The following is a 12,223-nucleotide window of genomic DNA, read 5'->3' on the forward strand; positions in this document are numbered from 1 at the left end:
GTTGGGCCACAACTATTCTCTCAATAATTTTAGATAGAAATGGGACATTTGAGACAGGCCTGTAAATGTTAAGAACTTGTGGATCCAAATTTGGCTTCTTAAGGAGCGGTCTAATAACCGCTACCTTAAATTGATCAGGTACAATGCCTGATGCAAGGGACGTGTTCATCATACTAATTATAGGTCCTGCCAGTACTTCGAGGGAATCTTTGGTTGACTTTGTCTTAATAGTTAATTTCTTGAGTTCTTGTTCATTAACTAATTGAAAAACACTTAAGAGGTGTTCATATTGTTTCTGTACCAGACTTCTTTAGGGCTCATTTGATTGTGTTTGAAGTCTGATGGTGTTAATTTTAGTGTTGAAGAAGTTCATGAAATCGTCACTACTAAAGTTAGATGGTGCTATAGAATTTGTCTTATTTGTTAGATTACCTATTGTCTTAGGTAGCAAGGTAGCAAGGGTTATTTTTATTGCTTTCTATAAGTTCAGAGTAGTAAGCTGAACGAGCTCTTTATAGGGCTTTCTTATATTTTTGCAGGGTATCAGTCCATGCCGACTTGAATACTTGCAAACTTGCATTTAACACACTTCTAGTTAAATGTAAGTCCATTGCCAAAGATACACAACTTTTATATAATGTCTGGCACACTTTTAAGAGCTTTGTACTTAAAAACAACAGAACGTTCCACGTAGAAAAAACAATATTGAATTGAATGCCACAAATGATTTGCAAAACATTTCCCAGAAACTATAACTTTTGGGTGAAGTAAGTCTCACACCAGTAATGCTGTTTTCCTGTTAAAAAGTATTACCATTGCACTCTTTCAGGAAAGCCAATGAAGCTACAAAGAAAACTTGAATTCCTTTTAAAAAAAGGATTGTAATAATAAATATCTGTCAAGTACACACGTTTAATTAAAAACTTTGAAATTCAGCTGAATAGCGACTTTACTGTTTTCGTTCTGAATAAAGAATTCTGTACTACCAATTGGGATTTATGGGTGTTTATGGGTATATTTATAATCACTAATTATAATAATGAAGACAGTAGTGAGGTCTGCTAGCGTCAATTATGTCATTACAAGGGGCAGTATGACACCATGCGGCCACGGTGTGCTATTGCAGGCAGGAATGGACAAAGTTCCAAACTGATTGCTTGTGAAGGAACTAAAAGGACTAAAAGTTGCTTTCAGTTTACCCTTTGATGACAACATGGAATAATCTGACATGTTTCCAAAAATCTTGATAATCAAGGGATCCTCTACAAATGTATAAATATGATTTATTTAACAACAGATACAATATTTCGAATGTGTCTATCCGATTCTGGCTCATTAAATTTTACGAATTTACCACGTGATGCCACATCACGGAGCTTTAATACAAATTTCTTCTGAAATTTAGAGCTACATTGACATGCACATCAGGCACTTTAAATCTTCATAAAACATCGAAACACAATTTAAATGATAACTTCGTCATTCACAGTGAAGCGCAAGTCCTTGTAATTAGTATTGTACATAATTTAAATTTACTAATGTGCTTTACAGTGCAGGAAGACGCACGTTGCACAGGACGTAGCGCAGTGGGTCTATGGGAAAAGAGGCAATGAAAGATTTCAATACGATATTTAAAACACTATGGGATATAGAAACGTACCGATTTTGGTCACTAAATGGTTTTATTCACCTTAAACTTCATATTTACTGATAAACGTTAATTCCATCCAATTACTGAACACTTCCCTTATCTGTTTATTTTCCTACGGCATGCTACCCCTCTTTAGTACCATAAATACATTTTCTTTCAAAAACGTGGATTTTATAAGCATTCCCAGACCTGGTGCAAGAAGGATCACTCAACATCTTCGAAACCTTTTATGTGTGGGTTAAGTACATTATATTAAGAAGATTGTAGTCGGTTTGTTGTTGATCAGAATGTTTTAGAAGCATATGAGATTATTCATGTTATCATAGAGAGACAGAACTCTAAGCTAAGTTGACAGCAATACTTTCCCGACCAGATCTCTGGAACAGAGTGTGCGTTCTATATTATCCCGCTGGCCGTTAGGTGTCACACTGTAATGAGATAATTTGCCAGCAGCTACTGGCTTTCTTGCTGAAAGAAACTGAAGGTAGTCTGGATTAAATATGATTTAATTATTATTAATAATGATAAATTATTATAATCTCTTCAATGCAAGAAACTCAGAAATATATAAGAAAAGTTACAAATAAAAGCAGGCCATTAGATCTATATACTGTAGGAGGTACAAATTTGTAAATTCATAAAGAAAAATACTCAATAAAGGTCTGAGGTTTCCCATCATACAGGAAAAATATGGAGTGTATGGAGTGTTTTAATTTAGCCACTTGGGTATCACAAGCCTATACAGGCCATAGTTCCCTGATTAAAATCTTCATGTACAATTTTATAGAGATATGCTGTCTAGTACAATCTACTAGTAATGTCTCCCTAACTCCCTACCATTGGGTGAATCATCATCAATTCAGTGCACAAATGTGGGATAAACATGTGTACATAAACATGTAAAGTATATCACATTTTGTGCAGTAAATATCATATGAACATAATATCACAGTTCTAGTACATTCCTAACCTCTTTGAGCATGTAGATCACTGAATTCTGATATGTGGAATGAGCACAGAGATGCTTCTGTGGTGTCCTGTAAATATACATACAGTATATATATATGTCTATATATCAGTATATATATTATATAGTCTATATATAGTATATATATAGTAAATATATAAGAGGATGTAAGTCCATCTTACATCATCACTTGTGACTTGTCAGTCTGGGTGTAGAGCAACTCTATTATAAAAGTGGTCTGATTCAAAGAAATAGGCCATTCCTTCACCCTGCTTCCACAAAGGGCTTGGGTAAGGTTTTTCTAACCCTCATCCTAGCTTGGCTTTATAAAAATCAGTTATTACTGCATGTATACACCATGAACACCTTCAGTCGTATGATCTCTTTTACAGGAGCGATTAGGAAAAGAGGGGGGGCTGCTATTATTGTGTTACATTGAAATTTTGTTTTAGCATTGGTGGCTACAGCTAAAATTGACATGTAGCCATAGATAGAATCTAAAGTAAGTGTAACCTTTAAAATGCTTTTTTAGTCTTTTAAAATACAATGATAAAAGTAAATGATTCCCATTCTTTAAAACAGGCTGTAACATCAAACCTGATGGTCTGAAACACCCTCAACCTTGAACTGCGTGATCAAGACGTGTACATGCCTTCACAGAACAAAAAGGGTGGTATCAAGATCTCTACCTGTAAAGACATGGGTCTGCCAAATAATAGCAAGTTTTCTAACCTTGAACTCATTACCCAAACCTTGCAACAGTTCCCCCTGGTGGGGAAAAGAAGGAGTGAACATGTGTACACTGACACTAAGAAGAGGATAGCTGTCCAGGTGGTAAAGTGTTTCTTCAACCCTGAGATAGGAAAAATGGATTTTAGCAATGAGAGTACAGCTCCCTCAGATGGTGAGAAGAGACATTCAGGAGAGAGCAGGGTAGACCCAGCTGCTACACAAACCTAAGACAAGTTTGTAGAACAGTTAACAAACAGCAAAACAATTAAAAAAAACTTTAAAGAAATTGTCTGGTAGTGTCATGGCCTCCACTAATCAGACACAAGCCCCTGCTTCTTCCCATAGACGCCGATGCACATCCTAATTATCCAACCATGTCCCTAGCCCTGCTCCACACCTTCCGACCACCTACTACTTAAGGGCTCCTCACCTGCACCTCCTCACTCAGTATTAAGTTCGTTCTTATAGAGTTCACCTTCCTTATAAACTCCTCGTCTGAAAGAACTATCGTCTTGTGAAAACCCAGCCTCTCGATCTATGCATCATCCTGACCATGACTTTTGGCAATGCAACTCGGCTAGGTACACCCGGCATCCGCTCTCCATATAATTTCCTTGCTTAAGATCTTTAGCTAAGCACCGCATAGGGTCCAATCCCCTTGCTGAACCGTCCGGCACGTTACAGGTAGTACACCATAGTTAACTGTCATAGAACTCACTATCAACATGATACAGCTAGCTATGTCTAGTGCACCATGGTGACTTTTGGTGAGTTTTGTACCACCTAAAATCAGAGCAACACCCTACAAAAAGTGCAATTGTTGATGCCTTTAAAAAGTACACAGTTGAATCGGATAGCATCATCCAAGTAACTGTGAGTCCAGATAATACTCGGATCATTGAGTTTGTCTTTAAACAGACAGGACTCAAAAGCACCCTCTGAGACCAGACATGACATCAATGTAATTTGTCTCATGAGTGGAAAACAAGGATAGTGACAATGATACTCTTCTTGAAGCTGGGACACGGTAAGTGGTGTAGTCTGAGCTTTACTCTTATGTACCAGGACCTTACAGGAGGGACTGAATTGGTTTAGAGACATGTAAATCAAATCTGTTGTGGGAATCAGAATATTCTATCAGATCACCCTTTACAGAAACATCCTGACCATTTGTAATGTCAAAGTTTATATGGTAGCCATGTATGTTAAATTAAGCTTATTGGAATATAAGGAACAAGTTAAAGTTTATTCCATGCTGAAAAGAGAAGAAAAGCAACACAATGCTTTGGCTGTGGAGCCTTCTTTGGGTTCGAGAACATTGAAATGTTTTTTTGTTCTTCTATTTTCAGCACTGAATAAACTTTTACTTGTTCCTTTGCAGCCTACAAATGCTAACACAGCTACCTACTTGAACTACTTATTGGAATATTGTCAGTCACTTACAGTATATAACAGTAACTTGTATTGTGTATTCAATCTGTTGTGTATTCTATTGTGTATATTGCTTGTATAAATGTTTTGTTTCATATTCTCAATGAATTAATCAGAATTGATGTAAATATTGAATGTTAATGCTCAATATGGCCTAATGTGGACACCACTTAACAATCTCTTTTTGGTTTGAAGGACAAAAACATCTCTGGACATCATGATCTTCCAGAGGATGCATATGTAATGGTAAGGCATACTGTTTCACACATGCAGACCTCAGAAGTTAACCAACACAGCTACAGTACTTTTAATTATTTGATGTGATGAAAACAACGGGTTTGCATTTTGAGCAGTCCGGTGGAGTGGATTGCATTTCAATATAACGCCTCCCTGGTTGTGATCTTTCTGTATGACGTGAATACAGAAAGATCACAACCATCAGATCTTTCAATTGTGATCTACGATAAGTTGACCCCAGTGTTTAGAGTTGAACTGATTTCTGGTATATTGCCTGCATCTCCAGCGAAGACCTCTTTGAAAGCTTCATTTGTCGAGAACATTATAATGATTGTTACACATGTCAGTGAAACTTGAAAAATATTGTTACAGTTGTGAATATAGATTACAATTGCAATTCGTAGAGAAGCTTGCTCCCGTTATTTTCATCACATCGGGTAATTAAAAGTACAGAGTGGGTTGGTACCTTTAAACTTTCTTGTAGACAGTCACGTGATTACCCGAAAGAACAAGGCGCTATATCTCGATAATAAAAGCAGCACAAACGATACTTTCAACAGCACAAACCGGCACAAATGCAGCACTAAGAAATGCAGTGGGTTTCAGTGATTGTGCTGTTTGCTGGGGGGGATGGGTGACATCCCGGAGCTGGACAAGCAAACATGTCCTGTGTCATTACATTGCACACTGCAAAAGACACAATTTCAAGTGGGAGAAATATGACGACTTAACAAAGGCACTCATATCTGTGTCTTCAGAGGTCAGGGTGTGTCCCACACTGTATTCTAAACCAAGGATTGACCAGGAATACACATATAAAAGGACTTTGACCTAATGTTTGCATGTAAGAGCACTGTAAATACAAAGATATGGATAATGACTGACTTTTAAGACCTTAGATATATATTTGGTTATTTTAAATAAAATAAAAATATTTTCCAATATTTCCATGGCTCTGCATGTTCGAGATGGTAGATTTCCCAATGTTTTGCAGTTACATTATGAACTACCTGGGTCAACCGACTACTTCAGATTTTTCAAGAGGATACAGCTACTAAAAATTGAGATGTGCTAGTTAAAGTTGTGAGATGTGTTCTTTCTAAGAACATGCAGTTGCTTGCTAATGTTTGCCTTTTAAGGCTACATCTGCAACTGTTTTGATTAAAGTATGATATTGATGACAATTTGTTGTTTTCCTGTTCACATAAACGCACAGAAGATACTGGTATTAAAAGCAAAATCAACTGCTGACCCCACCTGGGCAAACAGAATAACAAAATTTGCTAACTGTTACTCTCACACCAGTAACAGAGCGCTTGAACTCAACAGACGGGGTCACTAGAGGTCAAAGTCATCGTGCATGGTCACATGATCACCCAAAAAAGAAGGTGCTATATCTTGGGAAAGAAAGCAGGTGGTAAGGTACTTTCAATGGCACAAACCTGCACAAACGCAGCATAAACTAATGAGACTGGTCTGGTTCCCCTACGACATTGTCACACCCCCCAAAAAGAAGGTGCTATATCTTGGGAAAGAAAGAAGCTGGGAAGTTACTTTCAACTGCACAATCCGGCACAAACATAGCCCTAACGAATGAGACTGGTTTGATTTCTCTACAACATTGTAGGGAGGCTGAGTGACGTCACATCCCCGAAAAAACAAGTTGCTATATCTCGGAAATGAAAGCGGCACAAACGCTACTTTCAATGGCACAAACTGGCACAAATGTAGCACAAACGAATGAGGTGGGTTTCATTGTTTGTGCTTTCTGCAGGGGGGCCAACTTCACTGAGCTGACAAAACAAGTTTTCTCCCATGCAAATACGTGGCTGGGCCCAAACAAGAGCAGCACAGACTATTTAAAGACAAATGTCAGCACAATGCTACTTCAGAGGAGGTAATGCTAGGTGATGCCCTCTCCTCTGTCTCTCTGACCTCTCTGCAGGACACTGTCAGCACAGTGCAAGCAGCTAAAGAAGTCGGACCATGGAACCCAGCCAGTCTCTTGTTTCCCAACAGGTAGTTTAAATCACCAAGAATACTTGGCCAGCTGACCTTTGAATATAATTTTTTTATTCACATGATAATTCCAGAGAATTTAAATGTTATTACAAACTCATATTTTATAGATAGTTTATTGTATTTTAACTTTGTAATCAATGTATTTAAACAAGATTTCTTCAAGATAATACACACCATGAAATCTCCTTAATGGGTTGAGAACAAGCTTAAAGGCTGTTTAACAGTTTATCCTGTAGATAATGTTTGGCACTGGCAGTGATATGGAATCTGCGGTTCTGGCAAGGGTCAAAAGGCACCACCAGAACATTTTGCACACTAATTCGTGTCTGGTTTCCATATCATTTTGCAGGTTGATAAAACTGTTTAAAACCTCATAGATTCTTCATAAAATGAGCACAAAACGAATGATTGGATGTTGTGGCTATAAAGTTTTTGATAAAAGTAAATCGCTGTTACAATGCATTTATTCTACAAATTTGTTTAAACTAATTTAGCCTTTCGGTAAGCTAAGCTAAATGTGCAAGAGTTAAAGACATTGCACAATATGTTGTAAATCAGCACTAAAGCAGTAATGTTGGTTGTATTAATTGAAACTGTGCAATTAGTTATTGAATTGTTTGAACAATGAAAATCTGGAAAAATGGTATATTGAAACTGTTAAAAAAAAGACAGGATTCATGGCGGGACTTTAAATAAGCCAGTCTTGAGTTTTTAGTTTATCACCCCAGGGCAGTTTTGGCTTTGTGCTTTGGATTGTTTTGATGCCAAAACGGGAATTCTTGTCATTGATTAAAACCAAAAGATTTCCTCCCCATTTGAGATTACTTTGATACATCCCGTTCATTCTTGAGAAGCTTCCCAGTCCCTGCTGAAAAGCTGAACTATAAACACAAAGCTTCCACTACCCTGCATGACTGCAGGAATAGTGTTAATGTTGGATTTGTAACCCTGTCTTTAAAGGTTTCAGTTTGGTCCTTTGATCCCACCACCTTTTGCCACATCTACAACAGCATATGGATATCCTTATCTTCGCCACTTTAACAACCATTTTCAACAGCATGACCTAAGCTGTGATAGAGTGCTTTCAACCTATTAGTGGTTGAAGTTAAAGGTCTTTAAAATGGTTAGACACCCTTCTCTTGCTTCTGTAGAGATATGTACAGAACACTTGTCATGGTTTAATGATAGCTTGAAACACGCTTACAGATATTTGCAGATATCTTGCAAGTCACTTTTTTGACACACAGGTTCTTGGCCTTTCAACTAAATAGATGGCTCCTTAAGGTAACTGTGCACTGAAGTGAAATTAGATTTTGAAGAGCAAAGTTTTTGATATTGCATCTTTCTATCTAGATTTGATTTCTCACAGCTAAACATCATAACATTGAGTGTTATAGGAATGTAAAAATTGTGCAACATTTATAATTTCTTCCAAATGGCTTACTGGGATGCCATGTGTTCAAATTAACACACAAGACAATAACTTCACCCACAGGGTTTATTAACATACAGAAGCAATAACTTTATGCATTGTTTAATTTTAATGAAAAAGGCACTTGACCAAATGTAACCTAGAGACATCGGTGAATGGTATGAAATCTAACACCTGCTCCAATTACTAACCAGCACTCCAGATTATTGTAAAAAAAGGCACCTTTAAAGCAGTTTCAAAAAAAGCTCAGGTAATTCAATTTTGCCGTGCAAAATTCTTCTTTTATAGCCATTTTTTGTAGGGACGTGCTAAATCACTGCAGTTCATCTTGGTGTTGGGTTGATTCACTAATCACCTGCCAAAAAGAAAACCCATTTGAAAAGGTACAGCAAGAACCAAGTAGCAGAAATAGAGGTTGAGGAGCTGGCACACAAGATATAGGTTGAGCTGTAATGGTCCTCAATTTACATATAACCAATGTGAATCCAAGAAAGGGAAACTGCCATTTCCGCCAATCACTAATGCCTGTGGAGGAAAAAAATATGTCCGGGACATGTTTAATCTGTTGGCCAGGATTGGTCACTTCTGTACCAAACTAGAGTCTTGGCCAGATTTTAAGGATACAACAGCAGTTATCCAGATACTGAATTATCTGACTATAATATTACAAAGAAGAAACCTAAATAAATGTTCATAAAAACCACTAAAAGTTAGTCTTGATACACAACATTAGAATTGTCCAGCCAGGAAATATATAGTGTATAAAAGTCAGCATTAGGGAGATGTGCATCTTTCACATCATTCTTGATTCATTTGAAGTCATACCTAGAATTACACACCATTGCATGTGGTCTCAGTTTAGAGAGGATTAAAAAAGCACAAAGTTTTTATAGGATTGAGCCACAACCAGAACATTGCTTACCCTTGGAGAAAAGAAAAACGCACAATATACATTTCTGCACAATTAGTTTACATTTACAGCTATATCATTAATGGATTCTTAAACAATTTGCTCATTTTATCACTTATACATACTGTACATGGCCATCTTTGGTTTCAATGGTCTTTATCACAACCTTCTTGGAAAAGGAATCAATCACGGGCCTGGATTCAAGGCTGGTTTCTAGGAAAGAAATTAGAGAAGTTATAGTTATAGTTGGAAGGATTTACTTGCCACCATTGAAAGGCTTGTGCCTAAAATGTGGCACAACGGCACTAAAAGCCTAAGATTTGTTAATCCAATGATGCAGCATTACAAGCACAAACCATCAGTATTTATATTTCTTCACAAAACATTACTATCAAATAGGAGTTGTACCTTTTTTAAAATCTTAAAGCAGTCTAAACTACTAATACTGCCATGTAGTGTTCATCACTATAAAAATCTCAAATTTAAGTAGGCTACTTCCACATTACATTAATATTGAAATTGTATTGAAGAAAATTGTTCATGCCTGAAACATTTTTATTTGCATTGGTGTAAGCATGCGAGGTGTTAATGTACGTTAATGTACGTAGCGGGTTTCTCATTGTTAGGATTTAACCATTTTGCTAGTTGAATGTGCACAACTCATGGCTCCCTGCCAGATGCATTTCCTGCTAATGCTGGCAGTCTTGCTCTCAACAGGTAGGCTGTCTAAATAACAGCATGTCAGCAACATCTACAACACTTATACAATTGCACTTGATAAGACTTTCTGGGACTCTAAAACCAGAACAGCTTCAGTCCTGAATCAGAGGGATTTAGCCTTATGAAAGATTAGTCTCTTTGGCCTTCTTGCTTTGCACAGAACTTGGTTCCAAGACATTTTAAAAAGTCCCTTAACATCCATGACTTGCTATAAAGATCCATTTAACTATTCCAGTTGAGTGATCTAGAGGAACTTTCTTTAGAACAAATAGAAGAACTGGACACCAGCATGAAATTGGGAACTTGTCTATCTTGAGGTGCAGACAAGATTAAATTTGCCACATTTAATGACTAGTTTTATTTCAACTCTAATCATGACAGGATTCAAACTTGAAGTAACCAGTTAACCTTCTCTCTGGCACAATGCCATAATGTGAACAAGACGTCACGCACTAGATAACATTTAACTTTTGACCTTATACCACAGGGCTACATTCCACACAGGACAACTGCAGTTGTCCAAAGTGTGCCCTTTTACCTAGCAGTTTAGATTCTCTGGAGTTAATGACTTGATCTGCACTTACATGTAACTGCTTAACTGATGAGTTGATCTGATAACACTAGTAGCTGGAATATACTGATGCGACAGTATAGTTTCCATGCAGACTACAAAGTCAGTTTTACAAGTCCGCGTTTGAAGTATGATGTACTGCAGAGGCATTTGATGTTTAAAGTGCCCATTATAAAAAAGTTTTGAAATAAGGCATCCAGCAACCATTTCAAAATGCAACTAATAGAAGAAATGACAAACGAGAGCTGTGGTGGCGGCGATACAACACAGGTGGATCGCAGATAGAAAGCTCTTTTTGGCTACAACAGACATGCAGTAAGTTATTGAACCCAACTGCAATACTGCTGGCAAAGATCGCATACCTGTCTGAAACTCTGCAGGTTCTTCTTGGCTTCCTCTCGCTGAAGCATTTCATATTGGATTCTGAAATATTGGAAAGCTTTTACGTCAGGGAAATAGGAGCATTTTTAAAACTTGCTGGTGCCTTCATTTGAAAAGGAAAGATCAGAAGAATTCATGAGCAAATCACAACCTGGGTTACTCCGGAGTTTGAGTCGCTTACTTTCGAAATGAATGGAACTATAAAACCCTAAAACTTTTATGGACATTTGAATCATCTGGAGTGAACTGCAGTGAAAGTTAATACAAAACTTGCCTCCCAGTTTACGCATCCTGCGCTGCAAAAAACAGAAATGAGCGACTATGAGCTGCTCTGCTTTGAACCTTGCCATTTTTAAGTTCCAGGATTCAGTGTTGATTTAGTTTGCAATTAACTCCAATGAATAATGAATCTTAACATTTTGGAAATAATGAAAACTGCTTAGTTTAAATTCCACTTAAATATCCCATATTATCTTCATAATAAAAAATGGATAGAATGATTAAATTAAATTTAATTTATTTTTATATATTGCCTTTCACAACAAGGTTGCCCCAAGGCGCTTAACAATGCAAGTGACCATACATGTTGTGAATACAAAACAGAAAAGACCAGACGACAACGGAGGAGAGGAACCAAAACCTTCTTAGTAAGGAGAAAAAAAAAATCTTGGGGTCCAAGGTCACCTTTGGGCATGTTAACATTATACAGTAAAAAAAAAAATTAATTAATGAGGGTAATAATCATTCCATCATATATTCTGTATGTCGGTACTCCATGCAGATCTCTGTAGACCAGCAAAATCCTCCCAAACGATAGCTATATCCACGATGTCCCTCTTGGATCCATGGCAGTGATGCAGCACCCAACTCATATGGTGCCCAGCCCGGCAGCCATCGGGACATGTGGAGAGGAGAATAGGATAGTGTCTTGTTTCTTGTACACATATAGTGTAGAAAATAATAATCCAGGATGACGATGTGCCATTTGAACAAATTCTTTATTTTAACTCGTAACTCCGAACCCATTAACTCCTACATTCACCATAGCCTGTTACCCTGAGCAGCCTTTAATCCCGCTCTGCCCTCCACCAATCAACATACAGTTTCACTGCTGAAGCACACAAATATTACAGATAGTTTGATTAGAACAGATGTATCTACCTGGTGGG

The sequence above is a fragment of the Lepisosteus platostomus genome, chromosome 8 (genome assembly GCF_059453375.1).
Source record: "Lepisosteus platostomus isolate fLepPlt1 chromosome 8, fLepPlt1.hap1, whole genome shotgun sequence".
Lineage (NCBI taxonomy): Eukaryota > Metazoa > Chordata > Actinopteri > Semionotiformes > Lepisosteidae > Lepisosteus > Lepisosteus platostomus.